Below are 19,307 nucleotides of genomic sequence, written 5' to 3' on the forward strand. Positions count from 1 at the left end.
AGGGGTGCTCTGTGTTTTCACTCTTTGCACCTGTCTTTCTCTTCCCAGCTACCACTGGGAACAGCACCTTTTGCTATCACCAGAGTCTGGGTATCTATTTTCCTTTTTTTTCTCCTGCTTTTATTTGCATTTATTTTATGCTGAATTGATTCCCAGGCCGTAAGTTTTTGTTTTTTCAGTTTCTTCTGAGGTATCTTTGTCTTCTGTGCAACCTCCTCTTCCGGTTTAGGACCAACCTGCTCTTTCTCAGCAAGGACCATCTCAGCACGGCAGGGAGAGCTCACCTTCGGGTTGATCCGACCATGGGCTCTGTACGTCCTACCCCGCATCTCGGGGGCCGTGTTCACCTGGATGTGCTCAGTGACACACACATCAGTGCTTCAGTCCAGCATTACTCTCTGCTTTTTTAAGCATGTACAGTAAAAATTCAGCACTTTTTTTGGGCCATCAACTCCGAGCCCAGCCCCACCCTTTGGCCTGGGCACACCTACCAACTCCACCATTGTCACGACAGAATGGTACCCGTTGCTTCTGTAAAGTGACACCCTTCAGATACTTGGTGGCTTTTCAGATGTGTATACCCTTACTGGCCTGGGCGATTTCATGAGTGTTCTTAAAGTGAACATGAAATTTGGAACCTCTTGATTTGCATGATTTTGTGGGTTTTTCTGGGTCAAGCAAATAGCAAACCATTTTCAGAGGTCACTGAGGCTGCGTGCAGGAAGAGGAAGCTCGGTTTTCCTAATTTGCTGCTGCTTCTTTTTTTTTTTAATGGAGGTACTGGGGATTGAACCTGGGACTCAAGCGTGCTAAGCATGTGCCCCACCACTGAGCTGTACCCACCCCCTCTTTTCCTATTTTGAATGCAGATTAAGTCAGTTATGACCCCTGTGTCATAAATATTTCTCAGCCCCAGTTAATGTCTTACTTTAAGCAAGTAGTATTCAGAGTAAGAAACCACCTCCCAGTACCACAGTGTTAGTCAGTTCCTTGGAGTTGGTTATGTAGCAAAACTTCATCGGAGGGAATGAGAGTCGTAGTTCCAGGACTAAGGTCTGTTGGGGGCACTACCATTTCCACCCTCTGTCGTTCAGGGGGGCTGCTCTCCTTTCCCCCTTCCAGGGAACTCCTTAAGTGCCTCCGCTTTCCCCTCACCCCCAAGACACACACACACACACACTCTCTCTCTCTCTCTCTCTCTCTCAGAATAGGGGTTTGTTAAGGAGAAGACCAAAAGGTAGGTAACTCCCCTTTTTAGCTTTCAGAAGTTACCAGTGTCACTGGCAACTACCCTGTTAATGTATTCACCTTGGGTTGCTTCATAGACTATTGGCTTCCTCTCTCTCCCTCCTCATCCCCTCAACCCTCCTCCCCAAAACCTTATGGACCCTTACTGTGTGTATCGTAGTTTTGTGGGGCATTTCTCCCACAGAACTGTGTACAGAGATGTGTTTAATTATGTTTTTTAAAAATTAGATATTATCAAATTTAAGAAGGTGAAGAGTGTTGGTTTTCTAGTTCTTTCTTTTTATTTATTAACTGTATCTTCCTTATTCATAGATTTCTTTTTATATTACTCTTTCCTCAACCCTATCATTTTATTTCTCTTTCTTTTCATCTTTTAGTTCTTAATTCTGTTTCAGCATTCTTTCTATTGCTCTCTAGGACGGATTCTGATTTGAAATGAGAACTAAGTTGTAAGAAGAGGCAATTAAGATCTCTTAAAAATTCTTTAATGACTTAATGCATAATGATTTAGTACTTGGGTAGGTATTGAGGGAGTAATCTATAAACTTTTTGTGATGGCATTATGTGCTAAATAAAGATGCTTTTAATATAAATTAGGTTAGCTTTGTTAGAATGTGATAACTCAATATGCATTTTAATTTCTGTTAATTTTGAAAGCTTTGAGGTTTAGTGCGTAATTTTAAACTTTTCTTTTTAGTCTATGATGGTCTGAAAGATCTTAAGAGCTACTTATTTATTTACTTTTTACTTGTTTGCTAAATTTCTTTAGTTTTAATTTGAAGTTCTATTTATCCTCACCTGAGGTTTGGAGTAATAGCTTTGGAACATCTGTTACTGTTTAAAATGGTGATCTTTGACTCTAAGTTGCCTGAAAGTCTAACGTTGCAAAGTAAAAGAATTAGAACTTAGCAGAGGGGAGGGTCCCTTCCCCAGTAGCAAATGTGGGGTAGCTTGCTGCTGGAGAGGGCAGTCCTGAAAGGAAAGGTAGGTTTAAATTCAAAATAATCAGGTCTCGAGTAATTGTGACTTCTAACTCTATAACTAACATTTATAAACATTTTAAGAAGTTGTAGAAAATTAAGTGTTGTCATTGATTGTGTTCACTACGAGTAGTTGACTGAAAAGAAATGTTTGAAGTGAAACATTCTTCCTGTTTCATGTAAGATTTGCATGATTAAATATGAAATGAAACTACACCCAATAGATAATCAGATACCTAAGAATGATGTTTGGAAAGCTAGGTTTCCTAAAGATATGAGGCTTAGTTATTTTAGCCTGGGGACTTTGCCTGGGGAAAAATGTATGTGCCTCAACAGTTGAAGGGCTATTCAGGAAGAAACAAAGTAAAATGGCATCTATTTTAACGTGTAATTTCGGATATTTCGTACTTAATCTTTTCCTTGGCAGGAATGTCAGAATATACTAGGTGCAAACCATCTCTGAAGCCACGTCTACGCTACCAAATTGAACTGCGTAGATAAAGTCTTTAAGAATAAAGTAGCTCTCCATGGGGAGAAGAGGGTCCTTTCTAGGTAATTCTCTGGCAGGGAAGGACTACTCTAGTTGAATCAAAATGAAGATGTGGTGTATTTCAGATATAGGAATTTAGAGCCCAAAGGAATGGCTGCAGGGAGGGGAGGGGGTAGATTTTAAAATTTGGTATATCATACCTAAACATAAATATGGCTTCTTCTGCATTATTTTCTATTTCTGTTTACTCCCACTTAAATTGAAATAACACTTCCCTTCATTTGTTTATTTTTTTAAATAATTTTAACCTCATCCAAAATTGCATTGCTCATGCTAGAAATGATACTACAATTGTGTCCCTTATTCCCTTCTCTGCCATTCTTTAGAAGCTGAATTATTCTAGCTGCATACGTTGCTATTCAAGTTAAAATCAAGTTCTTACTAATGGAATAGATAGATTTCTATTTTATATAAACGCTTTCCTTGTGTTCCTGCTAGAGTGGAGCATACCCTTGAAGGAATTAAAATGGCAAAGTCTAGGTCGCCATTCATCCTGTCACCATATGGCTGTTGTTTATTGTTTTTTAATCAAAAATCAAGTTACTGGATTTAATGACTTGGAAGATGCATTACCTTTTGTCCAAATATAAGAGTTTATGAAGAATAAAGAGCTTCTGGAACCCCCAAAAGATGAAGAAGGGGATGTGTATAATTTTGCTGTTTAACACATATATAAGCATTAATATTTATTATTGAGTTTAGTATTTTGTATTTACACTCCCATCAACGTATAATATATTGTAGTGTATTGTTTAGAGACCATTAAACAGCTCATGATTTATTCACAGAAGAAAAAAAAATGTTAGTTTTTTTTTCTTTTATTTGAATTTTCCCTAGGTTGTATGGTAAAGAGCAAACAGATTTGTTCATGATGAGGGCATTTACCTTATATTAACGCCCGCCTAGCATGTATGGAAGTAATCCTAAGAATTGACAAGCTGTTGCATGGTCACCAGCATCCATTAACATCATGTACAAATGGTTAATGTGAAGGTAACAGAGGTAACCTTGACAGTGAACATCAGTGGCAGGTGCAGATATGGCCTTGATACTTCATTTTTACTTAATTGTTAGAACATACATGAAGCACATCAGGTTGGTTTGCTTAAACAATATTATTAGTTCCCGATCATTTAAAATTCATAGAAATGTTAGATAAATGCACTTTTGTTTGACTGGAGGATTCATTTTTTATTAAAATAACCATTAAAAAACCCAAAGTATAACATTTCTAGAAACTCAGTTTTTGTATTTTTGGAAATACTTGATCAGTAGAAAATGTTTCTCTAGCCAAAGTGGTAGCCTCGTGATCTTTTAAATAGCATTGTTTGGAATGCTTCTGAAAGTCCTTTTTCCCATATTTAATTTAATATATGTTAATTTAATATGTTAATATTAATAGACATTTATGTCAAAATTTGCACCTTTCTCACAGCCTTTTAAAGGGGGAATTTCATCAAATAATGTGACTACTGTGTTTAATTCACTAAAGTGAATTATAATTTCAAACATATGTTTATGAGGTTTTAAAGATGATCTTGTATAAACTATAAATAACGTCTTTTTAGTGGAATATACCCCTTGGCTTTTCCTTATTTGATAGGTATTGTGGCTTGGAAAGAAAACCACACATAGAGTAAATCAAAGACTCTAGGAACCGAGCAGCATTAAAATAAAACATGCGTTCCATACATGTAAACAGTAAAAAGCATCCACGTGGGCCAGCTTTTCGTTTGAGTCTTCAATCATAATTTGAGATTAAAATTTTTTTTGTCATATCTTTTGTGATTCTGTACTTCAGCCAATGGCAGTGATCCACACACTTTGCACAGGAGCGGACCAGTGTGCACAAAGGCTTGGCGCTTTGTGGGAACCTCAGAATATGTCTTGGATTAGAATTTAAAAATCCACTGCATTTCGAGAAGACATTGGTATAGGATTCCCCTCCCCACCTCTGTCCCCTTGAGGAAACAGTAATGGCAGCCTTTCAGGTCTTCCCCACACCTCTAGTCCTCTGTTCGGGTGATAAAAGAATCTTCAGACGACTGGTGACTGAGCAGTGAGCTTCCCAACCTGAGCTCTTGTGTTTGCAATTTAGTTTTAGGCCTCACTCCCGCCTACTGCAGCGCGGTGGCCTTTGGACGAATAGACTTTCAGAAGTTAAAAGGCAATAAGTCAGTCCCCTGGAAACAATGCAGAAACGGAGATTCAAATCGTAAATAAGGCAATGCACTGAGTACATTAAACAGACATAGAAGAATGGATTTCTGCCTTTTGTAGTAAGGTAATTGGGCACCACTGCTTGGCAGGAGCTGGTGCTATTGAGCTGCTGTAGCTGCCACAGGTTGATAGGCAGGTGATCAGGCAGCTTCCACCGGGGTCTGCACAGGAGGCCTACCTAATATGCTGTCTGCCCTAAGGGCCTATGGGAACACAGTTGGATTATTATGTTAATGCGTGAGCCTGCTGCCCTCTTCCTATCCCAGCTGGGTTCCCTGTTGTTAGGAGCTGCTTTGCACTGACAGTGGAGTAATATGCTTCATGATTGAAAGGGCAAAGGGGCTTGGAAGGGGAAAAAAAAAAAAAAAAAGAAATAGGCCTGCACAGATATGTAAATGAGGGGAGGAAATCTGTAGGAAGATTTCAGTCTAAGTCTAGAGGGAAAGTTTATTGCAAAGTTCTTCTTCCTCACAGCACGATGAGTGGTTTTACTCATTTCTTCATTTCTGGGCTTGCTTTCCTTCCCCACACTGGTGTATATAGCACAGGGCGGTGTTTTCCGAAACAGGCACGTAGGCTGATTTGTTTGCAACTGGGATGCTCTGCCACACTGGTACCCAGGTAGAGTGCTGACAGTAGTACATTTTTTTTCGCACCTTCATTATTCTTTAATACTCATCCCTCAGTTGTTTCACAATATTTTATAGAAAAGTTCATTTTTCAAGGTGCTGCAGGGTTTATATTTTGGGTTGACACCACTTTTAATTTCTCTTTATTTTTGATGCATCTTTAGGAAACTGAAGAACCTATCTTTCGGGAGTAGGTGGGGTGGATGAGGTAGCGGGATATTTTGGGGGCTGGTTTATGAGTTTGATATCAGGAGGGGTTCAAATTGCTGTAGCGTTTTGTCTTCAGTTGAGGTTTTTAACATTGACGTCATAGAAGAGTAAAAAGAGTGTGGGCTTTGGTACAGACCTATACAAATCCTGGCTCTACTAATTACTAGCTATCCAATTTTGGACAAATTACTTTACCTCTCATCTACCTCACCTGTAAAATGGGTGTAGTATGAATTTCAAATGAGAGGATAATAAATATAAATCATTTAGCCTGACAGAGTGAGTACTCACAAACGCTTGCCATAATAATGATACACTTAATTACCATTATAAGTCATAATTTTCAGTTATTAGATGATTATTTTAATATGTGTGGCTGTATACTTTCAATGGATTTCAGTTTTTAATCTTTCCCCTGGATTATCTACCTTTTTTTACCAAGCCTCAGCAAGTGGGAGTAACTTTGTCTTCATCCAGAATTTGAGACAACAAATTATTCAGATAGACATTATTTAACTTAAAGGGTTAATACCAGAATATGTTCTTAAACAATTAATTTTCTAAAAAGCCACCCTTCAAAAGCAAAAGAATATTGAATGGAAAAGAAAATCCAGTTGGGCCAGTGTTCTAGGCAGCTTCTGGAGGGAATTTAGGGTCTGCCTAAATCTGGGAAAGTTTCCAAATATTCCTGGATGTGTAACTGTTTCTAATACATTTGTTTATTTAAACTGACTTAAAATGGCAGTATATGAGTGGGAACTATTTTAAATATGTCTGTTGTGTTTTTTATTTAGTTACCACTATACCTACTGCACGAGAAGATAATGTGTAAAGATGATGTGTGGGCAATGCCTGGCACTCGCTGAAGAACTGGGAAATGGTGGTCACTGTCATTAGTGCTCGGGTACATCCCACACTGACAGACCAGCCTGGGTTAGTAACGTTGCAGATTAAAAAGGAGGAACTTCAGAGATATTCACAAAGTAAGCAAATGCCAAGAGTCTGGGTCTAGTGTAGGCTCCACGGTTAGTGGGATGGTTACCACACATCTGGTGGGAAAAGATCTACATGATTCTTTGTAATTTTTTCTAATCATTTTAATACTCCATTGAAAACCCTGTTAAAGTTTAAGGTAGCTACCTTGTATTCTATTAGAAAAAAGGCTCCTTCACCTCACTCCAGTCAGAATGGCCATCATTAAAAAGTGTGCAGATGATAAATGCTGGAGAGGGTGTGGAGAAAAGGGAGCCCTCCCACTACACTGCTGGTGGGAATGCAGTTTGGTGCAGCTGTTATGGAAAACAGTATGGAGATTCCTCAAAAGACTGAAAACAGACTTACCATATGACCCAGCAATCCCACTCCAGAGGGAACCCTAATTCAAAAAGATACCTGCACCCCAATGTTCATAGCAGCACTGTTTATAATGGCCAAGATATGGAAGCAACCTAAATGTCCATTGACAGATGACTGGATAAAGAAGTTGTGGTATATTTATACAATAGAATACTACTCAGCCATAAAAGATGATAAAATAATGCCATTTGCAGCAACATGGATGGCCCTGGAGATTGTCATTCTAAGCGAAGTAAGCCAGAAAGAGAAAGAAAAATACCATATGACATCACTCATATGTGGAATGTAAAAAAAACAAAAAACAAAAAAAACAAATGAACTTAAGTATAAAACAGAAACTGATTCACAGACATACAATACAGATCTGTGGTTGCCAGGGGGAGGGGGGTGGGAAGGGATAAACGGGGAGTTTGAGATTTGCAGATACTGACTAGTACACATAAAATAGATAAACAAGTTTATACTGTACAGCACAGGGAAATATATTCAATACCTTGTAGTACTCATGGTGAAAAAGAATATGAAAATGAATGTATGTATATTCATGTAGGACTGCAGAACTGTGCTGGACACCAGAAACTGACACAACATTGTGGACTGACTATACCTCAGTATAAACAAACAAACAAACAAATAAATAAATAAAGGAAAAAGACTCTTTTCTAAAAAGGGAAGTGTGCATCTGACTTTACATATACAGAATAAAGAGAGAAGGAACTAGTTCTTCTAAGCAGTCTTTCTTTGTGGTATAGAAACATTTTATCACATGTCTTCACATTGCCTGTTTAGTCAGTTGTACGTGTGGGGTGTGTGTGGAGCAGTAAGACCATGAGATAAGTGGAGAAATAGTCGAAGGATTCCCCCCCTTTTTACATCCCCGCTCTCCCATCAGCCAACATTGCGGACTGTGTATGCCCCCTGTTGTTAGAACAGAGTTACACATCGCCATTGTGCACAGAAGGAAGCCCATCAGAGAGCAAATAATAAACTGAATTAAAGGAAGTCTACTCTGAAGAAAATCTATGAGGTTTCTTTGGTTTAAATAAACATTTGTCCAATGCCTGATTTTCTTTAAAGTAGCTTTGGATTTGACACATCTTTATACTGCCTTGCAGGTTGAAATATTCTTGAGAACAGGGATCACATCTTACATTAAAAAAAAAACCCAGTTTCTTATGCGCAGTAGGAATTCATCAAATGCTTGTTGACTAACTAATTGGGTTGATTCTGATGATAATAAGTTTTTTTTTTTAGTTTTATTTTTTATTGAAGTATAGTGGATTTACAATGTTAATTTTAGGTGTACAGCAAAGAGATTCAGTTATACATATATATACACACATATATATACATATATTTTCAGATTCTTTTCTATTATAGCTATAATGGATGATAATAAGATTTTAAGTTCAGGGATCTGAATATTCCTTATTTTCTTTTACCTTTGCTTAGTACTGCTCTCAAGGAAGCATTATCCACGTGCCCTTTGGCAGCTTTGTGAAGCTGCTGCCTCAGTTAAGTTTTCAACCTCTCTGACACCAGTGGTACCTTCTCCTGATCACCTTCCTACCACTACCAACCATTTGCTCCCCTTTGTAGCCTTCCCACATTGTTATTTTATCAGAGGTGCAAGCAAGGCCAGAGTTAGAAAAATGGTGACTGGAATGAGATGCACAGATTTTGCCCGAGGGGTTGGTTTCTGCCCTCCTGGCAGCCATTAGCTTCTCCAGTGCCTGTGGAGACGGTTATGTTCCCCATTCCACCTTCGCCTTTCAGGAGACTTTACGAGCACCCTGACTGATCATTTTACCCCAGACCCCAATCCTAATTAGACCCACTCCTCCATGAATGTTTGTTTCCACCCCTTCTTCCAATCCCATTCCAGAATTTCTTTCAGGTTTTTACCCCAAAGGTGGTAAAAACATTTTTCTTTGTTGAATATTTTCTGAGGTCTGACAAATCTCTAAATATTAATCAAGTATTCCACATAATGGTGATGATTCTAAAATCACAGTGAGTTATGTAGTAAGAAATAAACACCATGTTTTTAAAAAGGCTTGCTAGCCTCATACCCCAATGTCCATCCTTCCTTCTTTTTTCCACCATATGATGTTTGTCTCTGTTTTTCCAAATTTGCCAGAAATTTTATCTCTATTTCTGGGTTTCTAATTAGGCAAGTCATTGATTAATGGTTCTTACCACTTAGTAATATGATATTGTTAATGATACAGTTAATAATAACTAACATTTATTAAGCACTTACTATGCTAATACTTTACATGAATTGTCTCATTTAATTCTCACTTAGCACTTACAAGTAGATACTAATGTTACGTCTGTTTTTGAGATGAGGAAATAGGCTTGAAAGGCTTAAATTGATCTCGGAGGTCCCTTTAGCTTTGGTACTGGATTCAGACCTAGGAAAGCTGAGTCTAGCGCCCTCTAGTGTGTACCTGCGTATCCCACGGTTGTTTAAGGTGGTAAACCACACACTGAAACACAGCCCTCTTCTCCGTTCTGTCTCCCTCCAGTCTTCGGGTTGTGTCCATGTTTATTTTTGTTCAGGAGGTTCTGTTACATTAAGCATAATAATGCCACATAGGTCTAGGGGAATGGATCATGGGTAAATGAAAGGAAAACCATGCTAGTAAGTTTTTTTTTTTTTTTTAACCCTACTTTTCAGGGTTGACTGGGTAGGTAGCTTAGTAACTTGGTATCATCTCATGATGATCTCAAAGGAAAAAAGTAAGAGCTAGCCTAAATAGTCTTTCTTTTACTAGTAAGCTTGGCAGCAAAAGTTGTGTGAAGAGTGAATAGTTAACAAGAAGCTGATAGTTGAGGGTAAATTTTACATTGGAGGTAATAGTCTGCTAGGTGCACAAACCTTGAAGAGAAAAGTTGCCAAAAGGAGACTGGGCATAAATTAAATAAATCAGATCTTGACTTCGCAATAAAGCCTGTCCTGACTGCTGGACACTGACTGAGTGGCAGTGAAGTAAGCCTGGCTTTTGGCAAGCTCTAGGATTTTAAAGAAAGAGCCCTGAGAGTCCCAAGAGTGCAACTTCTTGAAGGATTCTGTGCAACCTCACCACCAGGGAGAGGAAGGTGTCTAGCATCCTGTTTGAGAGGATTCTAGTTACAATGGACAACTGAAAACAAGTGCTCTGTGCTAGACTTTCTTCCTAAAGTCTCACAGGTACGATGCTGTCCTTTTACAAGAGCACGGGCTTAGGAGTCCCAGTTTTGCCACTGATTCATTTCACTTATTTTTCTCAACCAATTTTTCCACTACTCTGAGCCTTATTTTTCAGTCCATAAAATGGAATAGTGCCTCATAGGGTTATTTTGGGGATTAAGCGAAATATCACTTGTTGTTTGGCATATAGAAGATGCTCAAAAAAGTCAGCTTTTTCTTTTCTGCTTATGGAATGCTATTTTAAAGAAAAAGTAAAGTAAAAGAAAGTAAGTCATTTCATTATAAATTCCTGGGTCAGAAACAGGTCTTGTCTCCTGATCTTGTAGAATATTAAGGCCCTCTCATTTAAGACCCTGCGAGCTTGATCTAGAGGGAAGAATGAAATGTGGTTTGGTTAATGAAACCTCTTAGAAGGCAGTTTTTAAACTGTGAAGAAGGAAGGTTAAGTGGGAGCCAAGTGGGGCCATTTCCAGGGGTTCTGGAGGTGAAACAATTTGTTTTTTGCACTTGTATCCATGCTTTTGCTCCTTTTAGTCTCATTTCTAATCCCTTAGGTTCCATAATTAAGTCTTCAGAACTATAAATTTTTATTAAACATCTTTTTTGGACTCCAATTTGCATTTCAGATAATATAACAAAATGTATGTGTTTCAAGGATTCACTGCATAATTGTGATTAGAACATGTAATCCCTCAAAAGATGTTAATTGCAATTTAAATTCACACTGAATTTAATTAAGTGAGTTGGGGATTAGAAAGTAGATGTAAGGAATAGTTAAGGGAATACATTTTTAAAAAGCATCCACATTCTTTTTCTAAAAAATGTAAACCTCTTTCAAATTTAAAACTAGAAAGATGAGAGCAATACAGAAGAGACGTGGGGGAAGCAGGTTAAAGGACACGTCAGGAAAATCTTAAAACTATGTTCACAATTTGGATCTTTAAGCTAATTGTGGTTAAAGAAAGAGGGCTGGTCTGAGTAAACATCCCGTTTATATTCTTACAGAGTTTTTCAGTACATGTTAACTTACTTGGTGTCTGATAAAGTCTTCAGTTAAACTGAGATCTTTAAGAGCTTCAGAGAATGATTGGGAAGGAAACAGAAACAGAGGTCTTTCAATCCAACTGTTACCTGACGCTTGTCTTCCTTACAATATTCTGGCCAAGGGGGTGTGTTATAAATAATTAGGTGTCATAGACACTTTGTGCTTAGACAGTTCATATTTAAGCAGTGCTTTTCTCTGATAACGTCCTTGTGTTCATGGAAATAAAGAGTAGCACTGGAAGAAAAACAAATTCCGTATTTTTTCCTAATTTCTATAGAATATTAAAATTTGAGATTTAAGGTCTTATAAAGGTGTTGAGCAGCATACCTTTCAGTGATTGGGAGAAAGAAGTGTTTAAATTAATTACTTGATTTTGAATCTGAAAAACAGCTTTTCAAAAGGAACAGTTATTCAAAAGGAATAACATTGTGCCTCATTTTATTCTTAAAATTTCCCAGGAACACATTTTAAATCAAGAATTTGTTTTGAGATGATCTAAACACAATTTTAAATTCAAAGGTATTATTCCTATTTTTAGGTCAATTCTTTATTTTCACATGTGTCTAAAAGAGAAAATATTTATTTCATAAACATGTTTTGAATGAGTTATACCATAATGCAATACACAAACCACGGTGTGTGCATGTCTTACACACTACCTAATATTTTATTAGATTCTATAAACATAAAAAAAAATTTCAAAGGCTTTTAAATTGTCTCATAGTAGAAATATTTCATGTGAAAATTCAGGTGGGAAACTCTGTCTTTGTTTCATAAGAAGTTGAGCATCCTTAAAAAAGAATCCGAAATCTAACTTTGCATCTGGAACAGAGTTCTTTGACTTTATCTGTGCTATTGTAGGAAGTATTTAAGGGAATACATTTTTTACGTGAGTAAATAATAAACCCTGTTTTAAAGGAAATAAAAACTCTTTTTACCGAAGGTACTATTTGTGAGTTTAAGTATTTAAACCTTCATCCATTTTGCTTGTAACCTAAAATCATCCTACATAAATGTCTTAATTTTTTTGTGATTTAATTTCCCCAAATGACTACTTTGATAATGGCTGTGATGGATTCTTTGTCTAATAAAACAAAAGTATCGTTAGTCTCAGTGAAATGACTTTTCTTTTGGGTTTGATTCACATTGTCACATAAACATAATTTTTGACCAATGGTATATCAAAGGAAAGGCTTACTATTCTAAAGCACCCTGTATTGTGGCATCTCAAAGTCACATACAATATTCCAAAATGACTATATGAAATTTTATATTCTTGTACTGTTTAAAAATTCTTAATAACTTGCTTTTTTCTTATTAAAAAAGCAGTATTATTCCTAGTGGATAATCTAAAAAATGTAGGTAAACAAAACAAAGAAATACTATAATCCCACTATCTGATACCAATAGAGATGTTTTAATGTGTATCTTCCTGACCTTTTTATCTGTACATATGTGTGATAAAATTAGATCATATAATACATACTATTTTATAATCCTATTTGTCCACTTAACAATGCATTGTGAACATGTCTACATGTTTTGCAACTATGGTTCTACAACACTCTTTTTAAGACAACTGACCGTTCTCATGTATGGATGTGCAGTGATTTATTTTAGCCCGGGATAATTTTTGCTATTAAAAAATAATGTTAATATGAAGATTCTTTTAATAATTTTTTCTTGGATCTGTACTATTTTCTTAGATAAGTTTTTAAAAGTGGAATTCCTGGATCAAGGGGTAGACATGGACGTTTTGAAAGTTTTGTTACTGACTTGCTGCGCAGAAAGTTTATAAAGGATGCAAAGGCGTCTTTCCCGGAACTCCTATCAAACAACAGCATTACTATTTTTTAAAATCTTGGCTCATTTTGACATTTTCTCCCCACACTACTTTTCTTTTCTCTTCTCAGTGCAAGTTGGTCCATGTTGTAAAGATGAGGAGTCCGTGTAATATTTTATAGAAGTGTGTATTTAATAAATATTTTAATTTCACCCTTCCCAGTTCCCTCCCAATTTCTACTGCTCATATTTTAGAGTAAAATCTCAAGGGCAACATTTAAAAAGTTGCTCTATTTCTCTATTTTACTTCGCCCAAAAGAAATGACACAGTGTAGTTGCTCAATGCGTTGTTTAACTAGGTCTCTAACCATGTTATAAATGGTGCCTGTAGAAGGATCAGGGGACAAGACCTTTAAACTATTTTTTTTTTTTAATCACATCTTTAGATCTCGGAGAATCTGAACTTATATAAGAATGTTTGGGCTGCTGTTATTACAGTGAAACCTTCTGAGAGTATCTTCTCAGGTAATTTTTTTTTAGAGAAAGTCACTTACAGATATAAAACGTTTGACCAGAAGAAAGCCTCAGGTTGTCAGAGTTACTTATACACCGTTGTTCAGCTGGGCCTCTTTATTAAATCATCTCTTGGCAGTCCATTAGTTGTGGTGCTACAGCTATTGCATGGGCCACTAAGCTAATATACCTTCAATCACTAACAGAAGGATAACCTTAATAAAAATTTGAAGTCGATTTAGTGCTTCACTGCTTGCTGACTAGTGTTTTACGTTTTAGTGTGTCTATATAACATCCATCCCCTGTATTTTTGATATTCACATATATCTTACCTGCATAATATATTGGAGTCAAATAAAGATTAATGGCCTAGAGAAGGAGGAGTGTTTGGGAGCCTTTGTAATCCTGACTTAGCTGCTGCCCAAAGCTGTGTGATCTTGAGCAAGTCACTTCCCACGCTGGGCTTCTGTCCAACCCTTATATGTAAAATTTAGGAAGTTGGGAAGATGTCGGCTGCTATTTCTTTCTGCATTTCTCTTATATTTGTGGAGAATTTAAATTATATTCTGTTGAGTGTAACACATTGAAACTTTTTTTAGCCTCAGATGTACTTTGTAGGAAATAAAAAGAATTACTCTATTCTGCCCGTCCATAAAAGTTTGAGTAACTAGAATAAGAGAAGATCCACATTATTCAATGGTAAATGATATAGAAGAAAGCTCACTTAAAGTTAGTTAGCTTTAAAGAAAGAATTAGCATTTAGTATTAATTACTGAAAGATATATTTAATTCGTTTTTATTTTTTAAAAAGTGAAACTGTAAATTATGGAAATAAGCTTTCTTTTGGTTTTTGTTTTACGAGGGGGAGGTAATTAGGTTTTTTTATTTAATTTATATTTGGAGGAGGTTCTGGGGATTGAATCCAGGACCTCGTGCATGCTAATCATGCACTCTACCACTTGAGCTATACCCTCCCCCTGGAAAGAAGCTTTTTTAATTCACTGAACAAAATTCAGGTTATATGATAACTGTCTGCTAATTCTTTGAGTGAAGAAAGAATTATGTTGTTTTGGAGGGTGAGGAGCGGTGTAATTTTCCCAAGGAATTTGTAAAATAATGACATCATGTCACATCTTTTCCTCCTATTTATTTTTGCAACACAGTCATAAAGATACATATTTGCCAAAAAAGAAAATTGAGCCTTCATCAATTTTCACAGATGCTCTCATTTAAAAAAATATTTTGATTACTCTCCTTTTAGGTATCTATCTTGTCATTTACTTTTTTCTCATCTGTCATTGATTTTGTTCTGATTTCACTGACTAATGAAATCCTGTATCTTCTTTAGGACTCGCAATCATATTTAGCAACCTATTCACATTTTATCTGTGTTATATTGTCAGGTGTTTAAAGTATTGTACAATTGATGAGAATAAACCAACCAAAGCTGCAGTACAGAGATAGATATTATTGTGAAGCAGCTGGGGTGTGAGTGTTGAAAGGGAAAATATTTTCTTGAGACTCACTTAGAAATGATCAGTTCATTAGTGAACCTCCCCCTGCTATGATGTCACTTGCTTCCATGTACAACCTGAATTCTTTTGGGACTTGGAGAATGAATACTTGCATGATGAAGACTTGCGGGGCCTCATGTACATGAGTCTTTATATGGTTATAGAATACCCAGGAGGTTTGTATTTGCCATCTCATTTATCTTCACAAAAATTCTATGAAGTGGGTGTTTTGATTCCCATCTAATAAAATGAAGAATCTGAGATTTAGAGTTTTCATAGCTGTGTCTATGATTGAGTAGTTCTGAGACTAAGTCTTCTGACTTTGTTATTATTCCTTTTTCTAGTTTTTCACGGATGTCTCTGTGATGATTTCAAATTAAAATAGTTAATTAACATGAAGTTTTTATCTTTAAAAAGATGTAAAACAAGGGTATCTTTTTAAAATTTATTTTTATTTTGTACATTTTTAAAGGGTATTTTTTTAGAATGTCAGTAAGCCCACAGAGTCCTTCAGTATTCACATTCTGTTTATGTTGAAAATAATGACTTAGAAAGATATTTTTTTACAAATTACAGGCAGAGCTCTGAAGCTTCAGTTTTTATAGGTAGTAGGTAGTGGCAGTAATTCTGTGGTTTTGATTAGTGTTTATTTTTATTAAGTAAAGATTTATTAATATTTATTTATTGAAATTTCTGTTAACTTCAAAACCACGTAAATATGAAAAAGCTAAATCATAATGACATCTAGTTATTTTTTCTACTTTGTTTACTTTAAAAATGTGTATAAATTTACAAAGCCAGGTTTATGAATATATAATTTTCAGATAGTAAAATTCATGATAGCAAAATTCACCCTTTTAAAAAAATTTAGTATAGTTGATTTACAATATTGTGTTAGTTTCAGGTGTACAGCAAAGTGATTCAGTTATACATACATATTTTTTCAGATTCTTTTCCATTATACATTATTACCAGACACTGAATACAGTTCCCTGTGCTATACAATAGAGGGGAGGGTATAGCTCAGCGGTAAGAGTGCATGCCTAGCATGAACGAGGTCCTGGGTTCAATTCCTAGTACTGCTGTTTAATAAATAAATAAATAAATGAAATAAAAATATACAGTAGGACCTTGTTTATCTATCACCCTTTTAAAGTATGGAATTTGATTAGTTTTATAAAATACATGAAGTTGTGAAGATCATTGCTATAATGCTAAAAAATTCTTTTGTGCCTCTTTTCCTTTTCCTACCTGCAGTCGCTGACAGCTAGTGATCTGAATTCTGTCTGTATAGTTTAGCCTTTTCCAGAATGTCGTATCAATGGACTCATACAGTACATAGCTTTTTGTCTCTGGCTGCATTTACTCAGCACAGTGCTTCTGAATTTCATCCATGTTGTTGCATATATCAGTAGTTCATTCCGTTTTGTTGCTAAGTAGTATCATCTTGTATGGATATATCATATGTTTATTCACCAGTTGATGGACAGTTGGGTAATTTCCAATTTTGAACTATTATAAGTAAAGCTGCTCTGAATATTTGAGCACAAGTTTTCGTATGGACCCATTAATATCTGTCTCTTAGATAAGTAAATACCCAGAAGAGGGATGGCTGGGCCATATAGTAAGTATATGTATGATTTAAAAAGAAACTGCTAAACTTCTTCCACAGTGTCTGTATCATTTTGGATTCATTCCAGCAATATATGAGACTTTTATTTGGTCCACATCCTAACCAGCACAGAACTATAAAGCTTTTTTTAAAAAAAAGTTTTAGCTCTTTTAGTAGGTATATAGTGATATCTCATTATGATTTTTATTTACACATCTCTACTAACTAATGATGTTGAACATCTTTTCTTTTGTTGGTATGTTATCCATATTGCTTCTTTAGTGAAGTGTTTGTTCAAGTCATTAGTCCACCTTTTTATGGGATTGTCTTCTTATTAGTTAGTTGTAAGTATATTTAAAATATACTCTACCTGTAAGTCCTTTATTAGATATGTGTTTTGTAAATATATTTTCCCAATATGTAGCTTGCTTTTTCATTTTCTTAACAGTGCCTTTTTGAAGGAAAAAAGTTTTAAATTGTGATAAAGTCCAATTTATCATCTTTTAAAAATTTTATGATTTTTATATCCTGTCTGAGAAATGTTGTCCTAACCCAAAGTCACAAAGATTTTTCTCTATGTTGTCTTCTAGAAGTTTTATAGATTTAGCTCCTATGTTTAGCTCTACCATCCATTCCAATGTTTTATATATGGTGTGAGGTAAGGGTCAGAGTTCTGGCTTTTTGTTTGCTTGTTTGTTTTGCATAGAGATGTCAGTTATCACTTACTAAAAAGATTATTCTTTCCCCTTTGAATTACGGTAGCACCCTCATCAAAAATCAACTTATCATATCTATATAGATCTATTTCTGGACTTTCTGTTCTGTTCCATTGATGTATGTATCTGTCCTTAAGCTAATACCACACTATCTTGTATAATACAGCTTTATATTGTGTTGAAATCAAGTAGTGTCAGTCTTCTGACTTTTTTCTTTTTTCCAAGAGGAAGATTTCCAAGTAAATTTTAGTCATCTTGTCATTTTCTTCTAAAAATTCTGCAGGGATTTTGGTTGGAATTACTTTAAATATATAGGTCAGTCTGGGGAAATTTGACATCTTAATAATTGAGGATTCTAATACATATCTTTCTATTTAGGACTTTACATATTTCTCTGTAGGAGAACTTCATGATCTTGATGTACTATTGTAAATGGCATTTTTATTAATTCCAATTTTAAATTAGTCAATATAATTGCCAGTATACATAGAAATTCATTGATTTTATATACCTTGTATTCTTCAACATTGCTAAACTTATTATTTCTTGAAGGTTTTTTGTTGTTGTTGTTGAGATTTTCTAGGATCACATAATTTGTGAAAAAGCGGGTTTATTTCTTCTTTTCCAATTTCTTTGCATTTTATTTCTTTTTCTTGCATTATTGCATAGCTAGCACTTTCAGGCCAATGTTGGGTAGAAGTATAGTCTAAGTAGACTTACTGGATTCCCGATTTTAAAAGGAAAGCATTCAGTCTTTTCCCATTAAATGTGATATTATCTGTTTGTTTTCTGATAAAGATGCCCTTTATGATTTGGAGGAAATTCTTTTCAATTCTTATTTCCTGAGAGTTTTTTTTTAAATCATAAATGTATGTGGACTTTTGTCAAATACTTTTTCTCTGTCTACTAGTTTTCATCACATGTTTTTTCTTTTACTCTGATGATGAGGTGAATTTCCTCAATTGCTTTCAAATACTAAACCAACTTTGCATTCCTAGAATAAACCCCACTTGGTCATGATGTGTTATCTTTTTTGTATATTATTGGATTTAATTAGCTCAAATGTTGTAAGTTTTGTGTCTGCCTATATGCATGAGGATTATTGTTCTGCAGTTCTTTTATGATATTTTGATTTGGTTTTGGTTTCATAAAATGATTTTCCCTTCCCTTGTGTTTTCTCGGTCAGGTTTTACAGAATTAATATTATTTCTTCTTTAAATGTTTGGTTGAATTTACCAGTGAAGCCATTTGTTCTCAGAGATTTGTGGGAAAATTTTTAAACATACACTGAATGTCTTTAATATATAATAGGCTATTTAGGTTATTTATTTCCTCTTGAGAGAGCTTTGGTAATTTGTGTTTTTTAAGGAATTTGTCTCTTTCATCTAAGTTGTCAAGTTTGGGGAGCATAGTGTTGTTTACATTATTCTTACTCTTTAAGTATCTGAAGGATGCTCCTTCTTTCATTCTTGATATTGATTATTTCTATCTTCTTTTTTTCTCCTGGAGCAAAGATGGACAATTTATTGTTTGCAGGCTAAATCAGGCTTGCAGCATGTTGTGTATAGTAAATGACTGAAGAATGCTTTGTACATTTTTTAATGGTTAGAAAAAAAATCAAGAGAAAATATAATTTCATGACACATGAAATGAAACGAACATCAAATTTTAGTATGCAGAGATGAAGTTTTGTTGGAACACAACCACAATCATTATCTTGTACATTATCTATGGCT

The 19,307-nt window shown here is 35.4% G+C and overlaps 1 protein-coding gene and 1 pseudogene across 3 annotated transcripts in view; one reads left to right on the top strand and one right to left on the bottom strand.

The window, feature by feature from the left end:
- Nucleotides 1–19,307, top strand: part of SLC10A7 (solute carrier family 10 member 7) — a 221,951-nt gene that overhangs the window by 38,354 nt on the left and 164,290 nt on the right. The window lies entirely within an intron of this gene.
- LOC105091217 (large ribosomal subunit protein uL22-like) lies at nt 18–813 on the bottom strand (annotated as a pseudogene).

The sequence above is a fragment of the Camelus dromedarius genome, chromosome 1 (assembly GCF_036321535.1).
Source record: "Camelus dromedarius isolate mCamDro1 chromosome 1, mCamDro1.pat, whole genome shotgun sequence".
NCBI classification, from domain to species: Eukaryota; Metazoa; Chordata; class Mammalia; order Artiodactyla; family Camelidae; genus Camelus; species Camelus dromedarius.